We start from the raw sequence: 21,509 nt of genomic DNA, 5'->3' as shown, positions 1-21,509 counted from the left end.
GGTGGTCTAGACCTGTTTCCATGTTTTTACAATAGTACAGAGGGAAGAGAGAAATCTTCAACAAAGTAAATCTAACTCTACAAATTAAACATCCATCTCTGACGGATGAGAGAAACTCTCAGAGGAAATTGTAGTAGATGATCATTGTAAGTCCCTTCCAACTGACCTATTCTCTCTCTTCCTTTTCTGCTGTCTCCTCATGGCTGTTTCCATGTTTGAGGTTCTGACTGTGTTATCTTACTCTGCTCTTCGGTTTTATCCATTTTAAATAAGAATTATTTCAACAAAATCTCAAGCCTGGGCTTCCAAGCACAACAGGCTGAGATAAGCATTCATCTTTTGAATTATTTTCTTCTGGGTCTTCAAATTTTTAAGAGACTTGCTAATCATGTTCAGCTGTCCCCTAATCAGCATGACAAGCTGTCTCAGTCTTTGTTTTACAATATATCCATTCTGTTGATATTTTCCCCGGTGGAAAAACCTGCGATATTGGGTGATTATAGACTGAAATCTGCTATAGCAGATGTGGAATGATCCATCAGATGTCAATTTGAAACAATGATTAATACATACTTAATATTTTCATAGATAAGTAAATATATCTTCCCCAGGCTGAACCTTTAATTTTCCACTCTTGCAGCTCTAAAAGTTTCAGTAGCATTGTCATCTTCAAGTGACATCTTTATCAAAATATTACCAAGAGAAACTTTCTGAAAACTATTATTTAACTACTAGCTTTCCTATTTTTAGAAAGTAAAATTATAGAACTGACAAAGTATGTGCAGTGACTGTTGCTATGTCTGTTTGGAAAAGTCTTTTCATTTTGGCTGGCTTTGCACCCACTTACTTCACTTAACCCTAAATTTTCTGTCTGTCTAAAACAAATAGTTCTCCAGAAATTGAAAACTACATGTCTCAGTTCTACTCCACTTCAGACTGCTTGAAATTTACACAGTGGCACTAGTAAATAGTTTTGGCTGAGGAACTGACAGCCTAATATCATTTGCATCTGTTAAGGATGCTTGAACTCATTAGAGAAAGTGTTGTGTATAGGACATTACAGACAAAACTTTGTCAACTAAAACTGAATTTTGTTTGAATTATTTACTAGCTATTCTTTTCCAATGTGTAAAAAAAAAGATCTCAGATATTACAGATTGAAAAAGCTATTGAAATTGTATACAAATGTTGAGAAAGATGAAATCGTTTTGTGAGTTAGAATCTCAGCCTTCAGATAGCACTGACAGTGGCAGCTCCTCTGAATCAGATTCTTTAGAAATCCATGATGAGCTAAACCTCTCAATTCTTAGATTCTGGACAAAAATTGCACTACTGAAAAAATTCTGTTGAAAATATAGATCCATTTCCAGACATGTCTGTTTTCTGTGTATTTCTTTATTTTTTTCCTCAGGAATAGAATTTGATGAATGTAGCCACTTGTCAATACTTTAAAATATTCTAGGTATTTTGTGACATACAATAGCTAAGGTGAGTGATATGTTGTATGCCATATAAACTACACTTAGTTTTTTGAAGAAGGTTGGTCTTAGTTTTATATTGGAAACAGTGAATCTATATTAAAGGTTTCTGTTTCCCTCTATTTTTTTCTAGAATGCCTTTGGAGGAAGGAGAGGAAGAAAAAAACAGGCTTGGAAGGAACCCTTAAATGTACTGGGGGAAGTGAACGGTATTGATATTTTTCTTTTAGCTCTACTTGTCAGCTCCTAATATGGAGAACTTATCTTACACAACAGATAAAAATGCTGTTATACCTTAAGAACATTAAGGAACAAGAATTGTTAAAAACGCTATTTCCTCAATCATGCCTGAACCCTGCTGCTATGTCTGCAGTATCAATAAACAGGGTGATGGCATATATGCTCAAGAACTACTAGCAAGCAATCCCCTGTCAGTGTGATTTGCTAGCACATAAGCTTCTATGCTTTTGGTCCTTTCTAACTAAGGTTCTGTCAGAAAATGTTTAGGTTCTATCTAGGAAATACCACTGGACAGAGGGTGTTCTCTGCTAGGCAGTAAGCAAGAGGCCATTGTGTGTGAGAATGAGAAATTATTTTAGCTTTATGGGTGTGTTTGCTGCTGCCATCAGGGCCAGTGGATCAGCCCGTATCCTTTTTATTTATTCACATAGATGTAGCCTCAGGGTTTGCTGTAGATGATTGGTAACCAGAGGATAACCAAATAAAAAAGCATCGCTTTAATGGGAGTGCCATTGCTTTAATGGGATCTGTTTGTTATCTGCAATTCTGCTTAAGTTTGCAGAAAAGTCTAAAGGAGGAAACAGGATTGTCCTAGCAAAGGAAGATAAACTGCTCAGTGAACAAAATGGGGGAAAAAAATTGGAAAGGTACAAAGGCCATTAAAAAACAAAGAAACAAATAATCCAGAAACATGAAAGGCAAATTTAGAATATGCCTTTAAAATAACTCCTTAAAGTCTGCTCATGGTTGGTCATAAGGGTTTCCTAAGCTTTTGTTTAAATCTTCACAGCACAAATTATGAAGATGATGTGCCAAGTAAGTGGTCATACTGACTACACCACTTTCTTCTTTACTCATCCAAACAAAGGGCTGTAATTGCTGCCATCCAATGAGAAATCAGATGGATCATACATCTGGATCCACTAGCTGGGAAATGTTCCTATGTTCCTCAGTTTAGACAAGTTCTTAATAATACAAATTATATTAACAGTATAGGTGTAAAATATGACATTTTAGAACGCTTTGCCTCCCCCTGCATGCCTTTTGTAGTTTTTTTGTAATCTTCTGCCATTGTGGTAAAGATGATAAAAAGGACAATATAAACATTAATTTTAATACTAAATACTAAAATTTAATAGCTCTAATGATGCTAAGGTTCTTCACTGACCACCACCACTAATAAAATCTGAAAAAAGGATTCTGTTCATCTTTATTGGACACCCAAAAGCCTTGAATTTGTTGAAGCAATATTTCTAAAACAAGTGCTTAATTTCCTGGATAGTCAATACTAAAAATTTGTTTCACAAGAGGGTGATTCTGCCTGAGTCAGTTTCACAAGCAAAGTTAAGCTAATTGGATTTCCTTATTGGATCTTCAAAAAAACCCTAGCCTTCCTCATTGACTGTATAAGGAAATCAGGTACCCTGAGAGCAGTTCAGTACCTTCCAGGATGGGATTAATCATACCTAATTTAAACTGTTTAAAAGCTGATTGTCTAGTCTAAGCTTATTGCATACATTGCAACTATGATCAACAGCAGAGGTAAGTCTTTTCTAGGATAATTCATCTCATCCTTGGGAGTTGCCTGTTAGCCCCACTGACCATGGATACCATACTGTGAAATGAAAAATCATCAGGGAATGAGTTCAAACACTCTATACATACTTACTTAAAATATTTAATTCTTTACTCTCTGGAAGTGCTTCAGATTGTTCCAACTTATTTTCTCCTAGACAAATCCACTGTATAAGATGTGGATGCAATTACTGACATTTAGGTTGTTCAGTGAGCACCAGAATCAATTAAAATCTGAAGCTGAACTCTCTCTGTATTTATTAGAAATCTGACACCTGTATTTCATGTTTATAAAAACGGACCTTCTCAAAAAGTACCTAAGTTTCCTGGAGAGTGAACAGTGCTATTAGTCACGGCTATTCAGCATTACTCACTTTCAGGTCTGTGGGTTTGTCCTTAGCCCTGTATCATTCAGCACTACTGTCATAGCCAGTATGACTAGTTTGGGATAAATAACTCAGTGCTGGTGAGGTATCTCTTATCTAAGCTGTGGGTGGAAACAAAATGTCCAAGTCTGGCAAATTGAATTCTTATACTGACAAGTTTGTAACTAGCAGTGAGTTAGCCTTAGCAAAACTGTTTATTTGGTTGGATTTGTTTTTACAATTCTTTCTCCTTTGCAGTCCTTGGTCTTTATGATGGGCTGAGTTCATGCTGAAGGGTTTTTTAATGTTTATTAATATAGTTTTCTCTTCCCAAGTACCTATTTTTATGAAAACTGTAAGAGCTTACACATTTTTTTCATATTTCCAGCTCCCAGTCCCTGTCCGAAGTGACTGATCAAGCAGGAAGTGACTGAAATTAAGTTAGTAGCATATACATACAATACCCATACAGCAATTGTTGCCACAGGAGACTTGTTTCCTTAGGGGTTCGTCTGAAAATGTTGTACTAATGATCAGTAAAGATGACAACAAAGTAATGTCTTGTCCCTAGTCTTGGGACAAGAGTTTTGGATATTTGTGAAGAAATAAGTGTTTTTTTCAGGATGCCTCCAGCTTTTATGAGAATGTGTGCAGAGTTGGCCTGATAATAATTTATTATTCATATCATGCTTGTTTACTTATATCGGTATTTTTATAAACAAGGCTTATTAGGAAAAAATTGAAGAAGAAAAATTATTGGAATAATAAAGCATGTTAAACATACAGAAAGGCATCAAACATTACATAGTAAAATTTTCCAAAAGTTGTCATTATCCCTCTCCACGCTTAGAGTAATAGGACTTGTCATTCTAAAGGTTTTCTAAATACATTCACTTAGGCTGTTTGCAAAGTATTACAAGTGAGAGCCCAACAGGGTGATAATAGATTCAAAAAACAGTATATTTTTTCCAAGTTACAGTAAAATGAAAGCTTCATAAGTATAGTTGTTTTGTGTATCACAAAACACACAAAAGCTCTGAAATGTGCTTTTCTCGCAGCTTAGCATGCTGTGAGGTTACTGATTCTGAGACCTTTCAACTTCAGCTAGTGCCATTTATACCATTTAATAAGACCAAAGGCTAAAAATGATGTAACCAGATGGAAGTAGCAATACCCTAATATAAACAGAAGAAAAAAGAAATTTTTTTTGTCTCCATTCCTTCTCATAAAACTTCTGTCTAAACTAATTCATTCTAAATTCCCTTGCCTTCAATTTCATGGTTTCTTCCATGCTGTCTTTTATAATACGTATCACTGAAATATTTCTTTAAAACAGCCTTTTATTTCTCTTGGCAGAAATCCATGTTATAATAAACTTTAAAATAAGATGCACAACAATTTTAAACTTGATCTTTAAACTGGACAGCTGGGAAATTTTCTGTTTGGATTGTGTTATCTGTCTAATTGAACTCCTTTCTGAGCAATGCAGATTGTGGTGAAAGGTGCCCTCTAGCAAGATGGCATATCTATTTGACTAATCTGAACTGTAGGATTATTGTTGCCTTTCATTTGATTGGGGCATGGTGAGAACATCATGATGCTTCCAATCCTTAGGGAAGGTAGATCAGCTTCCCAAATTTAGGATGTTATGAATTATGGCCTACAAAAGTGTTGTTTGCATATAAACAACCAACTGAATTTCTTCCTGACATGGTTTGTTACTACAAAGACATTAGGGATGCTATTTTAAGTCACATGTGCAAGCTGCCTGGAGACTATAATCAGGTTGACTAATCAGGTGGCATGGCAAATTTGGCCTGTCATATGGTACATTGCATCCACTGTCTTTGTATACAACTCTAATATTTCACTTCCATTTAAATTCAGTTCATCCATAAAAGTAGGTATATACTATTACACTAAACTAATCAGGTATGTCTAAGAATCAGATATAGGATAAAATCTTAAGGTTTTAGCCTATATAATAACTGCGGGCTCTTATAAGCATTATTATACTACATCTCCTCTAGTTTCAGAGCCTTGATTGAAGACAGAATGAAGTCTGTGTTGCCACTGGTTTGTTGGTTTGCAGCTCATTTGCTAGTTCTTCCTTTCCAAAATATTACTTGCATATTTTGTAGTCCATGATTATGCAGAAACAGAACCACAGATGTTTATATCACCAAGGTTTCCCTCTTCTAACTGCATACTCTCTTAAGCATATCCTGTGAATGATCCATGTCTTGCCCGTTCATTTCATAATCGTGTTAGAGCTCTTCTAGAAGAAGCATTTTATGTTGTTTTTTGTGATTCCTCTCTGTCTCTTTGTGATTCCTCTCTGTCTCTTTGCCTTCCATTCTTCATTTTTTTCTTTCCTGCATGTCTCCTATCTCATTGGTATGTCTGACTTAAGGCAACACTGTCAAGACGTCCATCCACTTCTGCCGCTGTGCTTCAGATTCATTATACGATCACTGGAGCGATTATCCAGTGGCCAAACCTTGACTTGATGTTCTTTGCAAGGTCAAATTAATCTCCAGTGGCACAGTCATACCAATGGTAAATACTTTGGAAAAAAAAATTTGTTGTCATTCTCCAAAAATACAACATGAAGACATATGAAATTTTGTTTGCCTTCCATCTAATAAAAATATTTCTCTGTGGAAAGGGTGTTGGGAAGGATAACTAACAGGAGGATGGATTTAGGCAATCCAACTATAGCAGTCTAAATCTGTAGGTGTCCTATACTAGTTACCCAGGTTTCTTATTGTAGAAAACTAGGAACATGTAAGGGCGATGCATGCTGGTTATCCTTAGCAGACAGGAGTTATCCATTTGAATGACCATGAACCACTGACTACAAAGGGAACTAGCTCATAATTCTAGTTGCATCTGCAATGTTAAAATGATGTTCTGCTGCAAGATCCAGTGGAAGGAAAGGCTAACTATTCAAGACACCTTCTATGAATCTTGAGAACAAAAGTAACAGAGAGTGCTGGTGAACGGAGCTGCATCCAGCTGGCGGCCAGTCACCAGTGGTGATCCCCAGGGGTCTGTATTGGTTCCAGTCCTGTTTAACATCTTTATTGATGATTTAGATGAGGGGATTGAGTCCATCATCAGCAAATTTGCTGATGACACCAAGCTGGGAGGGAGTGTCGACCTGCTGGAAGGCAGGAGGGCTCTGCAGAGGGATCTGGATAGACTTGAGAGATGGGCTGATTCCAATGGCATGAAGTTCAACAAGGCCAAGTGCCGGGTCTTGCACTTTGGCCGCAACAACCCCCTGCAGCGCTACAGGCTGGGCACAGAGTGGCTGGAGAGCAGCCAGGCAGAAAGGGACCTTGGAGTACTAATTGACAGGAAGCTCAACATGAGCCAACAGTGTGCCCAGGTGGCCAAGAAGGCCAATGGGATCCTGGCCTGTATCAAAAATAGCGTGGCCAGCAGGACCAGGGAAGTGATCCTTCCCCTGTACTCTGCGTTGGTGAGGCCACACCTTGAGTATTGTGTGCAGTTCTGGGCCCCTCAGTTCAGAAAGGATATTGAGATGCTGGAGCAGGTCCAGAGAAGAGCAACAAGGCTGGTGAAGGGACTGGAGCACAAGCCCTATGGGGAGAGGCTGAGGGAGCTGGCGTTGTTTAGCCTGGAGAAGAGGAGGCTCAGAGGTGACCTCATCACTGTCTAGAACTACCTGAAGGGAAGTTCTAGCCAGGTGGGGGCTGGTCTCTTCTCCCAGGCACTCAGCAATAGAACAAGGGGGCACGGGCTTAAGCTCTGCCAGGGGAAATTTAAGTTGGATATCAGAAAAAAATTTTTTACAGAGAGAGTAATCAGGCATTGGAATGGGCTGCCCAGAGAGGTGGTGGATTCACCATCCCTAGAGATTTTTAAACACAGATTGGACGTGGCGCTGGGTGCCATGATCTAGTAAATGAACTAGAGTTGGACCAAGGGTTGGACTCGATGATCTTGGAGGTCTTTTCCAACCCAATCGATTCTAGGAAGGGATTTCAAGTTAAAATTAAGTTACAAAGGAACCTTGATTTATCAAATGATTTCAGAACTCATGTATCTCTTATGGAGTTAGGAAAGTGTATTTTATCCCTGTGCAGAAACAGACTAGAGTAGGAGTAATGATAGAGGAACTGCTATGCTGAGAGGAGGCTGTTGCATTATTCAAGGAGTTTGAGTGTATTTAATCACATTTTTCTCATAATGTGTTGTTTACTAAGGATATAGCCATATACTCTTAATATAAATACTGTTGTTCTATATAAATAATGCTCTTCTTTCCATTAAGGCACTATTATTATCCTGAATTTCAAAATAATCCTAAAATACATTTTGCATTCTCTAGCCTCAACAACATAGCTGAAAGAAATAAATAAAAGGAAGTAGAAGTAGGGCTGAAAGGACAAGCTTGTTGGTACTGCAGCCACCCTCAGCTGATGTTATGATTGCAGATTATTAACAAGCTGAATTTTTCACAATACTGTCTATGATAATCATAAAGAAAATATCTTGTTTTTAAGCAAAAGAGGTTCTGAGCCTCTGCCATTTTTTTTCAGAAGAATTTCTTTGAAGTTATGTCATATCACATCTTCACAATCATTCAAGTTACAAAGCTACACATTTCCTTGCTTTAAGTGGAGCTCTGTGCTCACATCAAAGTTCTCCACAACTGATCATAAAATGAGCAATGGTAAGGCATCAGAAGGTCATTATTTCTGCCTCTGCGCCTTTCTAGTAACATACCTTGAGCCTCTTTATCTTCTTTCTACAGAAACCTCCTGTCTGTGTAGTCCCAGACTGAAGCTGGAGGTATACTTTGACATAATTCAATATTCTTCTTTAAACTTTTAAAGCTATACCATTTTCTCACTTGAGTTTGAAGCTCTTCAAAATTCTTCTATATGCAGACAATAAAATACACTAACATAGCAGTAAAGGTCCTGTTGTTTCTAACTAATAATCCTGTTCCATATTCTGGAGACAGAACATCTGAAGAAAGGTTGAGCAAAATGGGAATGTAGACACTTAGAAAATTGGAAGTTGTATCATGTTTAGACAGAGTTCAGATCAACTATAGTATGCATATGCCAAAGCATAAAAGGGTGTTGTTGTACAACACAGGTATGTGGAGGATTTGAAGATACATGATACATCAGGTATTATGAGTGCCTACGTATGGTGTTATCCGTTGAAGGAACAAAATGTGATTAAAGGTACTTGTGGGTTGCAGGGCTGAAAGCTACTTTTTTGGGATAAGGCTTTGGTGGCTGATCATAGATACATGAATGCATGCTATTGAGTAGAAAACAGAATGAAACATCTTGCCAGTACTGGTAAATACAACTCAGGTAGTTTTAGGTATCTATATTACCTAAACTTGAGCTAGTCGGTGTAGACTTCTTTTAAAGGAAAGGGAAAGGCACTTTTAGGAATATATTACGGACTTCAGTATGTAAAATGTTCACTCTAGAAGAAATTGTTCACTACAGTGTAAAAATGGAGCCTAGATGGCTATGTCAAGTGTAGATACCTACAGTTTACATATATGTATTTATTAAGGTGAATACCAGTAACAATGTTGGACCTGACTTCACCTATGGCCAAAAAAGGTCTTGACTTATAATGGCCAGACACCTGAAAATAACTGAACACTGGAATTATTTTGAAGTTAGTGACTGATGAGGAAATCAGTTCAAATTCATGTAACTCACTGGTTATGTTTTGGTTCAGGAAACATTTAATAAGGTTTTCGCTTTGCTGTTTTGTTTGGTTTTGTCTAGTTTGTGGTATGAATATGGGCAGATAGGCCATGTTAAAAACAAAAACAACACCAAAAAACCACCACAACAAATCCAACATGTTTACAGTAAATAAGCTTCATAATATTAGAAGGTAGAGGTAAATCCTACACATTATAGAAAAAACTTACGTTTAATTATGAACAGGGTGAAAAAACATTAAGACAAAAAATACTGGAATTTACAAAAAAAACCCAAACAAACAAACAAAAGGAACCATTCTGTAAAATCCACAGACTACAGTACTTCCCTATTTGTGCAGTAGGATAAAAAATGAGAAATACAATATTCATTGAGTATTCAAGTATACAGTCCAATGAATCAGTTAAACTATCTTGTACACTGGGAAGACACTGGCAACAGAAGTGGAGGTGTCTCATATCAGCAGCATTCAGTTATGTGACAGTTCTTTTCTTTTTCCTTCCTTTCCCCCCACTCCCCCCCTTCCTCTCTCCCCCCCCCCCCCCCTCCATAAAGCTAAGGATTAGATTCTTATTAGACTTAAGAACACAAATCTCTCACTCTGTCTTGTCATACTCACTGGTGGTATAGGAACTTAGCATTAGCAAAAGGCCGAACCTCGCAACCACACTGAATGACAGAAGTCATGCTTGCAATTATTCCTGTTAAATGTAGTGTCATCCATCCATGTAAGTGTTTTATGTTCTTCATGTAGCTGTGGAGACACTTTGAATCTCAAATGGCTGTAGAGAAGATGGGCAACTTAAGATTTGCCCTGAATTTCAGTATTTTCAGGTTTCAGAACTTCAGCTACAAGAGCACATCTGGCAGCAAAATAAAGATGCATTTTTGGATTTCACCTTTATCTCTGATGGTGCTTGCAAGAACTCTATTTTATTATGCTTTGTTCTAAGCTGTAAAGACAGGCTATCATGTTGATGCCCACATTACTTTCTGTGAAGCTTGGCCCTGAGAGGCCCCATATTGTCTTTTGTACCACAATAAAATGTAACACCCCAAAAGTTAATAATAACATAATCTATGACACAGATACTTATACCCAACAGGACACTGACTATGCTAACACTGTGAGAAAGTGGTCGTCATTAAAAGCGCTCTAAAAGACCAGCCTAGCTGTTGTCTGGAGAGGTTAAGCCCTGGTGTACTGAGGCTGTGCAGGCCCACATGCTCTGAAGCTTTAAGGGTTAATTTATTTCATTTGTCCACTTATCCACAAGTAGAGATGACTCAGGAACTCTTACCTTCAGTTTCTGTTGAAAAAATATCAAAAGAAGACAAAACATACTTTCTAAGTACTATCCCACAACATAAATATTAAATATGGACTAGAATCTGGTTTGCCGTAATTTTTTACCAAGTACTTTAATAACAATCCTACAGTACTAGATAAGGTAAATGTAGATTCATACTTTCATATTTAAACTTTTATTTCAAATCAAATAAAGAAAATTCATTAACTCACGATCAAACAGTGTCAAGCATCTATGAAAACAGACCACACGTGCAATCCCATGTTCGGTTTCTAGTTGAGCTACTGCTTGAACATGAGAAAAAGTCTACAAAAAAGCAAGAGTCTGATTTCTATGATATCTTTTTAAAATGCAGACATATATATGCTTTGAAAGCATTTTACTTCTGTCATCCATATAGATTCTTTCACCTCATTTCACTTTTATGTGGCCTTTATATTCTGTGTTTCTAACTATGAATAAATAAACTTCATATTCTCAGGGTATGACAAAGCGTTTACTAGATTTTCTTTTGTCAAAAGTTGCAATTGTTTTCTGATTAATGTCAGTTAATAGTACCTGCCCCTCCAAAAATAAAAAAATAGAAGTAGTTACATGCATAAAATTAAAACCAAATTTTCTCTCTATTTGAGCTTACTGATGCTCAGGTATTTTTAATATTGATGCATAAGCTGTGTGTAAAATTTCATCCATACAAAAATGAGACGATTTCTAAACATTCCTGGAGTCAGAGAACAGCAACTTAGAGAACTGCACACATTTTCATATCATATCAGTATTTGGGCATCTAAGTTATGCCTTTCCTAGCTGGATATATGAATCTTGCTATTTGCCATTCATTTTTCATTGGATATCTTTGCACAGAAACAGCATCCAATTGCCAGTCAGGATACCTATATTGATAGAACTAATTTTGCAGTAGAGGTTAGTATTGCAAGGATTTATGTGTAGCATCCAGTATTTAATGGCATATAATGCTTGAGCTATTTTTTTATTCTCTATCCATTTCCAGGTATGTATAAGAGCAGAATATTCAAGAAGGGCATCCAGCACATCTGGGAAACTCAGTCCTTAATGGCAGTCTGCAGTATAAGCAGCAGTCTTTTCCTAATTTTCCATTTTCCAGGTTTGTAAGTTTTGAACTATTGCCAAATGCATATCTATCTATAAATTAAATAATAATTTATAAAAAAATGAGACATCAGTACCAAATAAAAGATAAAACCTCACAAAACTGAAACATCAGGCAAAACCTGAAATCATCCTGAAAATGCAAATTGTTAAAAAAAATCAAAATATGGAATCAAAATACAGCCCTGACAAAGCAAACAAAAACACCAGTCCAAAGTAATATCGAGTGATATAATTTTCTTATTTACATTCATTTTTACAGCATATAAGGCTTCAAGTTTTATTCTGCATCCAGACACATGAAAACATTTTAAAAGAGAAAGTTGAACTATCATGTGATTGAAGAGACACCTAAAAAAGCTACCACAAAAATTGTCTGTATTTGATAGAAGCTGGAATCAAATAATGAGATAGTACACTATACAAGTTTGAAATTCAACTCTCCTTAGCAGCAATTATTAACTAGTGAACATTTAATACTCAAACCCATGAACTGAGAACACAATAAATTTGGATAAAAGCATAAGTAAGCTCATAGAGCAACTTCCATACATTTCAAGGAAGTAGGTAAATCAGAGATTATTATGTGAGAGTAGATATAGGAATAAGCAAATTCTACATGTGAGAAATTAAAATATATACCTTTCAAAATTTAGCATGAAAACTTGAAAAGTATAGATTTGGTCACAATAAAATATTCAAGGGTTTCAAAATAAACAAGATGAAGACACCAAGAAAGGTAGCAGCATCAAGAAGGGCTAAAGATGTTGAGACAGTAAATGCATTTTATTGATGTAATAAAATAAGACACAAATAAAATAACTATTATAGATAATTCTGTTTACTGATTTTTAAGGCCTGGAACTTGCTTTTAACCTCAGCGCTTGGAATGAATGTATCACTTATTATTCTGCAGAAGACTTCTTATAAAACAATGGGGAAGCAGATGCTGGTTTTGAACTCAAGCTGAATATCAAGTCAGAATGTGAGAAAATAGGCTGTTTCTAAAGGTCAAAACATTTCAATTAACAAGACAAAAATACATTTAAGTATTTGAATATTAACTTCATTTACAAAAAAATTATGTATGAGAAAGGAAAAAAAAACACATTAGCATATTTCAAACTATAATGACATTAAATAGAACACTGTGATAATGCCTGATGTCTTTAATTCTAAACATACCTGTGCATACTCACATACATAATTTCCAAAATATACTATACCTTGGGATTTGTTTTCCACAAAGCTATAACACAGTCATTTGAAAAAATTCTAGCATCTTTATTTTTTCAAAGAATGGTAGAGATTAATGTCCTAGTGGATGCATAATTCTATGTTTGTTGTTAATTTTAATTATATATGTTTGTGTTAGAGACCCATAATTGCTGTCATTCTGGATCATTTAGTGCATCTAGCCTAGTCTATTTAATTACAATTGTTGACAACAGATGTTATTACACCTTGTAACAGATGTTGTATTCACTGTACGTTAAAGTACAAGTGGTGCTGAAGAAATCATCAAAACATAAAGTAGAATCTTCCCTTACGAAAGATAATTTCTTGAGATCCACAGGTCTGAATAACAGCACATGCAAATAAAAATATTCTGGTTTCTGTTGTGGATCCCTTTACAATTCTGTAGCTCAGCTGTGACCTGACATTCTAATTTGGTTTCATACCTGGTCACCTCTGCTGTTTGGATCATATTGTCCTTCAGTGGCAGATTTTTGGCAGAATTATTCTATCTCATTGTACACATTCTTACCAGAATCAATGATTTAGAAATGTAATGAAACTTACTGGAAAATCTATTTTAATTAACTTGCTGAATTCCTATTGAGGTCATAAGTTTGGGGCTGGTTTTTGGTGTTTGTGGATTTTTGTTGTTTTCTTTTTTTTTCTTTCTAAATGTATAAAGACAAATAATTAAATACTGTTTAAAAAAATAAATCTGTAATTAAGTGACAAATTTCTAGAAGACAGATTTAAATAGAGTTTTCCAAAGAGCTGTCTCCTCACTCCTCCCCTCAAATCAGCATATTGGAAGCATGCATTTGTTCTATAGTAATGAGGAGTTAATTTACCACTTCTTCATTCCTTATTTGGAGAAATCCATATGAAGAGGGGAAACTATTTTTGCTCTAGGAACATATGGAAAGAAACAGGAGAATTCACATCTCACATTATCCACAATCTTCAAAATCAGAATAAAGACAAAGAGTAAAGGTGAACTAACAAAACACCTTTGTATCTTTTGAAAGTATAGTTACATATCATCATATTTCTCCCATTGTTGTATCTATTTCTCATTATTATTATGATTACATCCAAAACATTCTTATTCTCTCCTGTTGTCTATGAAAGTTGATTCCTCAGTTTGATAGAGCATAAGGTCTTGGGTTGCAATTCACTTTATACTGTCAGTATCAATTTAATTACATCCTCTTCTGCAAGGAATTTGTTTTTGTCTTCAGTCTTGCATTTGTTGGATCAAGTTACCAGCTACCATAAGGTGTCAAAATCTACTAAAATTATGTTACTGATAAATCTGTCCCATGTTTATTGGCCAGAAAAAGCTACTGAGAAGAGTCAATGTTAAGTTAAATATTTTGCTTCGATACTGTGCTGTGGAAAAAGATAGAGTAGTGCAACTTTTTTTTTCTATTGGTAAAGCAGTATCTTAAAGTGTTTTAGCTAACAAATTGAAGAAAAAAATCATTTGCATATGTTGTACAAATTCATTATTTCATATTAGTTATGCTTCTCAGTCAGAGGCATTTGAGTCTGAAGTTTTCGGTTTAGAGGTCCTAAGAAACTTCTTCCTAATTGTGGTACAAAGTAAACATTTTTGTAGCTGCCACAGTGGCATAGGTACATTGCAACCCCCCAAAATATCCAGTTCATCCTATACAAAATGCAAGACTCCTAAATTCAGATTATTTTAAGCTGTTAATATTGCTTGTTTGCTCACTGGAGAAACTTACTGGAGGAAGCTGACTGGTGTAACTGAACAAAGCTGAAATAATTTTTTTTAAAAAAAGGGCATGGATAATTTTCTTTTCTGCATTCATCAGAGAAAAATGAGACAATCTCTAAGTAAATTTCAGCTTTCTAATTCCAATTATCACTATGGATTTCTTGTTATCAATAGCGTTTTCCAAATAACATATGCATATATGCATTATGAAAATAAATTTCGATTTTTTTTATTTATACATTACATCAAAACATCATTTTAAGTCTTCCAAACTGAAAGAGACATTAAGAAATGCTCATAATATCAGTTTGCAAATACATCTATACAATAAATATTGTAAGTACATTTCTGAACTTCATGACAACAAAGTAAGATGCTGTGATCAAAATGTCACACTAAGATTTTTTATTTATTCTTATTTGGGCACATAAGGATGCAATGAGTGTATTAAAACCCCAGCATGAACAATCAGGAGTAGGACACTTAGCATCTTGCAAGTTACTGGTGCTTAGCAGTTTTGGGGGAAAAAGAAAAAAAACAAACCAACATTTTGCAAGTGCATCCATGGGATACTAAAATGCAGCATGATGTTGTGATACCTAACGTAGCTGTTAGTGAGCTTAGTTTGTGTACCAGAAACATGACCATTATGCTCTGGCTAATTATAGGCTGAGAAGTCTTCTTGAGGGAAAAACCCAGAGTGATGCAGATGGAAAGAGAGGTGATGGAATAAAAGAGAAAATATTTTCAAGAAAAGCAGAGAAAGTATACTTTCAGGCTTTTCTTGAAAATGTTTTTATTAAACACTTTTTATCTTACAAAGTGGAACACAATTTGCTCATCTTGATTATTTTTTTTCTTTAGAAAAAAACGAGGGTAAGATATTTTTTGGACAATCAGCATTTCATCAGATCTAAAAATAGAGATTATAGTATTGTTTGCTCATGTAGTGAAATGGTGAAGCTGAGTAAAAAATAGCTTTATCATTACTCCAAAAGAAATCATGACTAAACTTAATTACTGTGTTATACTACAAAACATTTTTTTAAAGATACATCTAATCAGTCATACTGTTATGTGTCTTAATGATTACAATTAATTCTTAGAGAAGGATGAGGTATTTTTATTTGTTTCTTTTAATAAAAATTCTATTTTACCTCTGCATTTGTCTTGTATTTGTTTTATTCCAATCATAATATTAGGTCAAAGTGTTACAAATTATTTGGCATACCAGCCAAACTATTTAGAACATTTTTAATTTTTAGTGGAACAATCCATGACAAAAACATCAAATTTCTTTGGTGTCTAATGTCTATTTTTTTTTTATTTTAAGAAATCTGAGGTCATACTCCATCGATTGAACCTAACATTACTGTCAGATTTTGTTCATTGTAAAAACAACCACTCAACAACTTATTAATTTTCAAAACTATTAGATATTTATTTTTACACACACACATGTACAATGCTGACAATTCAATGTTATTAGCTTCAATTTTTAACTTATTTGTCAAGATTAAGGGTTATAAAATATTGTCATGCAAGTTTCTAACCTCTAACTCAAACCCTTGTGTCGCACATGCAAACTGAAATAATGAATTTGTACAATATATAAATTCATTCATGTGTTTTCTTTCATTTAAGGAAATTCATCACTTGAAATATATGTAGTTAATTTTTCCTAAATAAAAAGATGAAGATAGCAAATGTAATTGATTGCATAAAAGTTTAGGGATTTTATTTTAAATCCTAATGTAACGACTTTTGAATGTTGAAATTATATGAAACTGTGCTGTTTGTTTATGTCCTTGAAGAAATAAGGAGCTTTTACAAATTAAACACATTTAACAGCTCTGTTGGTGATGAAAAAAAATATTGAGAAAACTATACCACAATCTCTCATGGACGCTCTTTTTTCCCCTCAGGTTTAATGATTTAGGGTTACATCAAGCAGACTTTTTTTAATCAATAGACTAGGTATGGCATGGATCATATATATGGGGCAGATCCAATGAATAAGCAGAGTCTGTTTCTCCAGGCCTACTTCGCACTATAAAAACACTGGGTCAGCTTCAATCCTAGTGTAAGAAGTAACGGGCAGTGGAGTTTTGCTTTATTTTATTTGCTAAAACAAATAATGGTCTCCTTCATTCTCTTTATAGATATGCATAACATATTAAAAACAAAAATGTTAAGTCAACATCAAAAAGATATTATTCGCCATAGAATTTGAAGGAGTCTCTTGAAACAAAAGCGTTGAGTACATTTGAATAAACAAAATTATTTTTACATTAATTACTATTGTAATTTAATAAATAGTCATCTTGTCCTCTGAATATGTAAGTTGTGATTCCTGAATTTGTAATTTTCAAATAATGTTTGTTGTATCCTCCAGAACAGCATGTGCTAATACTATTTTAATATCTACATTTTCATTCACTCATTGCATTTGTATTTATAATTGTTCCTATATTTTGCTATTTTCAGATAAATATGAGATTAAAAAAAGTGTGGATTTACTTTGTTCTGAAAAAACAGTAAGATCCAGATTAATTTTTTTTTCAAATTTACTCTGCTAATAAATACTGTATGTAAAGGTCATGAAAGTGACTTGTACCTGAAAGCTCATAGAACATGATCTTCGTTCTGCTGTAGTTCAATATTTTAAGTTCTATGCGACATTTTGGCACAGCTCTTGAACACCCTATATTAAGTTAAGATTCTTTCTCTGTTCATGAAAGAATCTGGACTAGTTTCAAAGTAGTTGAATGCGAACAGTACTGCAAAAATGTAATGGAGATATGCACAACTGGAACAGATTGAAGAAGTTGACAAAAAAGTGATAGAATTTGCCTAAATCTAGTTGAAAACACGTATTTATTTGCTTCTGATATATATGTACCTATCTGTATAAGTAGTCTGCATGTGTAAAATATGTATCACACATGGTGGTCAAACTAATTAATCAAAGGTGCTGGCACAGAACCATCTTTTCTCCCTTTCACCACTCTGCTACTGCAATGCTAGTGACCAGATAGCTCCTGTCCAAGATTACATTTCTGGTTGATATTGAATTATCTTTCCTACTGATGTAATATGAATTGTAGAAAAGGAGAAACAAGGAATGATGAGTTTTGTTGTCAGCACTGTAACAGCACCCATTACATTATCGCAGTTCTAAACTTCTCAGTGGCTTCCCTGCCACTGAGTAGGAGAGAAGTAGTGAAGGCAATAAATAACCATCAAATTCAGCTAAATGTTGTCTGCTCTAAACTTACTGAGGACTGTGGGCTAGTCAGGAATACCTTCCAAGCTACAGAGCACTCCTTAAGCCAGATGAACTAACAGATACAGACAACTTCTTTTCAGGTATATCTAGTGAAACTCATCATTAGAATAATGAAAACATTTTTGTTCAAAGCCTGCAGCCATCTAAAATGGGATATAGGTATTTCAGAATTTCCTCTTATGAAAGGTCCTATCTTCTCTCTTCTAGAACCAGTGTTTGCAACAGCCGTCAATTCTCAGAAGTTGCTGACCTGACCTGGCAAAGGATTTTCATCTACATGCACTCTGATGTCACTAAGAACCATTAGTCTTACTGACACAAAGCTACTGTGAAAGCTAAAATCATGGCCAAATATTTTCAGTAGATTAGAGCAAGCTGAATGCTTATGAGATCATTACTATTTTTATTGGTGTATACGTGCATCCATACATATGTCTACTATAATATAGTCAGCACAATCCACAATGGAGGGTAGAATCACCATTGTCTTCAATATATACATATGAACAACAATCCCTTTGGTTTCAGAGTAATTTTTCTCACTAATAAGAAAGAGTGCTTTTCAGAAGTCTGCACACAGCTATCCTACCTGGTCATAAAATGTTGGGAAAAAATGACATTACTATATTTTGCTGTGATAGATAAACTAAGAAGTCTGAGTTAAAGCGACATACAAGGGGAGAAAAGAAATACCCGAACTTTGTTCCTACCTTGACTAATGACTTAAAATTATTTTAAATAAGAAAATACAGTTATATGTATATCCTTTTCATCTTTATCCTTCTTACAGTTCCTCACCTCAAAAGAAGATATGTTTGCATGACAGAGCTTGCAGGAGCAGAGGATGGCACTGGAGAGGAAAAGAACTATGAATGTCTTGGCAGAAGTGCAAAATAAAGGTGGCGGTGATATGATGGAGAACACAGCTCACAGAGGCTGGAAAGCTTCTTTCTCCCTTGGGATGAGGATACAATGAGTCTACCCACCTCCAGATACACCCGTTAGGAAGGGTTGTCAAAGGAAGTCTTTCAGTGTGTAATGATCACTGTCTGTAGAAGTGCAGGCAATAAGTGGAATTACATTATTACTGAACATTGTCCATAAACATATATTTTTCAAGCATCTCAGTCCATTGTGCATCCCAAATATTTGGGACTCTGGTTGGAAAGCATGATTATGTTTGGTCAACAAAGCTGCCAAATGCTTCAAAAAACACTAGCATTGGCACCATAAGGTATTACTTTGCTCCTGGTGTTGGAGTGGTCCTTTACTCATTGACTAATTTCAGAGTCAAAGGCCAGCAAAAAAATAGGGATCTCAGCAGAATACCTGAAGTACAGTTTAAGTCCTGAAGATTCAGGGGACAGCTAGACATATAAAATTCTCAAGTACAAATGTCAGGAATTTACAGATATAATTCTAAAGAACATCTATAATAACATCTACAGGTATTATTGTATTATTTGAAAGGGCCTACTGTGCTTTGATATGCAGCTCTTGCTCTCATATGAAGTCTCAAACTCTCAGTTCTTTCACCACTTATAATTTTCTTTTCACTACAAAATAATTCCCTCTTCCATACCAATTCTTTCTCTTCCTTAGTCTATTAATTGTTATGTTCCCAAATTCTTAGAGGACAAATGTTTTTCCATTCCTTCCATCTACCATCTTCATCCTTTTCCACTCTTTCATTGTTAATCTTTTTTCTCTAATTAATTCAGGACACAGGTGGCTGCATTAGGCTAACCCAGGTACAGGAATCCCTAAAAGTTAATAATGTCTCATAACGACATGCATTTCAGGAATTGCTCTTACATATTTGTGAAAGTATATCCCATAATTATTTGTGTTAATGTGCTAGGATTCATTCCTAGACAACAGCGGAAAAACTTTCCTATTGAGTGCAAAGAGGAGATTTTGGGAAAGGGTACAACAGGCACTTAGCCATTTTGCTTTCCCTCTCGTGGCTCGTTCACTTATTTAGCCTGAATAATAAAGCACGGTGAGGCTTGAAAACATGTTCTTAGTAATTATGAATGTTCACAAAGCAGATAAAAGAGTATCTGTTGTTTGCATGGATGCAAAATGAACAAAAGGTAAGAATTACATCTATCAGTACCTAGAAAGGCTGAAGTATGGACTGACTTACTGAACATTTCTAAGAACCATGTCAGAGCAAAACATCATGGAGAGATCCTGTCTTGATTGCTCACAACTTCTTCTTTCCCCTCTTTTCAAAGCCTGTTCTTAAGCATCTTTTTCTTACTTTCCAAATCCTATCTTACCACTCTCACACCCAGGCTCCTCCCCTCCGTCTCCATATTTTTAGATCCAGTTCAGTCTGAAGTAAATCCTGCTTTTTTTGCCTCCCTCTAGACTGTGTCTTTAAGAGAGCACAGGTTTTCTTAGAAACTAAGAAAAGGAAAGGCAGTAAACAACTTGAAACAGTAAACAAGGAGAGTTTCAACAGCCAAGAAAGTAAAATCCCGAGACAGAGGACAGAATAGTTGAAGATGAAGCAGCCTATCTTCATTCCTTCTCTTCCCAGCAACAGGTTTGCATCTTATAGCTGAGTCTGGATCACTGTCACAGTAACAAACGTCTCTCCAAACGATTTCAGAATAGCTCAACATCCTATTGAGGAGTGTTTCCAGTTTCTTATTAGCATTCTCAAGAAACCTAAGGCACACCTTGCAGCAAAACTTGCCTCCATAAAAATCCCAGCAGCAGACACTTTTGGCCAGCTTGAGACAGAAGAGGCTAAGGGTCTTCCTGCCTGTACTCAGCCACTTCAGCCTCAGCATGCACAAAACTTGACCTGCAAAGGACAGAGGTAAGGGAAACAGTGCTGCAAATGTAACATTCTCCATCTATAAACATTCCCTCTGTTCATGCTACTTCAGCTGTTAAATTTTCATCTCTCCACAGATCCTGAAAAATACCCACAGATTAAAGACTTCCATACCTCAAATGAAACTAACATATAAAGGGGAACATTTTTACAAGTAAAATGAATAGGTAGAGTCTGTACAAACACTGATCTTCAGATAGGATAACATCATAAACACTGGGAAATAAAATTAATGGTTGAATGATAGCAGTACTACGCTCCCAAGAATAATAATCAAATATAGATGTTTAACAGCCTGTGACTGAGGACTCCTGTATCTTGTTATAACTCACCTCCCTACAGAGTACATGCCTCCTTCTAAATATAAATATTTGAAACTATGATTCATGTATTTGCGTATGATAAAATGAAGGAATTAAAGGCTTGATTCTAAAAAAAATGGTATGACTGAAAACTATGGCCTAATACAAAAAACAGAGAAGCCTCTTTAAACAATTTGGTTTGCTGTTTTGGCCATTTTATTTAGTGTTTTTGAAACTGTAAGTGGAACAGTAA

The 21,509-nt window shown here is 35.3% G+C and overlaps 1 long non-coding RNA gene across 1 annotated transcript in view; it reads left to right on the top strand.

Annotated features, from left to right (window-relative positions):
- Positions 1-19,265, top strand: part of LOC139679089 (uncharacterized) — a 30,255-nt gene extending 10,990 nt beyond the window's left edge. The window contains exons 2-4 of the long non-coding RNA XR_011699130.1: positions 1,612-1,687; positions 11,716-11,829; positions 18,894-19,265. This is a non-coding gene — a long non-coding RNA (uncharacterized lncRNA). The remainder of the gene's footprint in view (positions 1-1,611; positions 1,688-11,715; positions 11,830-18,893) is intronic.
- Positions 19,266-21,509: the final 2,244 nt, after the last annotated feature.

Source organism: Pithys albifrons, chromosome 1 (assembly GCF_047495875.1).
Source record: "Pithys albifrons albifrons isolate INPA30051 chromosome 1, PitAlb_v1, whole genome shotgun sequence".
Lineage (NCBI taxonomy): Eukaryota > Metazoa > Chordata > Aves > Passeriformes > Thamnophilidae > Pithys > Pithys albifrons.
This window is presented reverse-complemented; position numbering and strand designations above follow the sequence as displayed.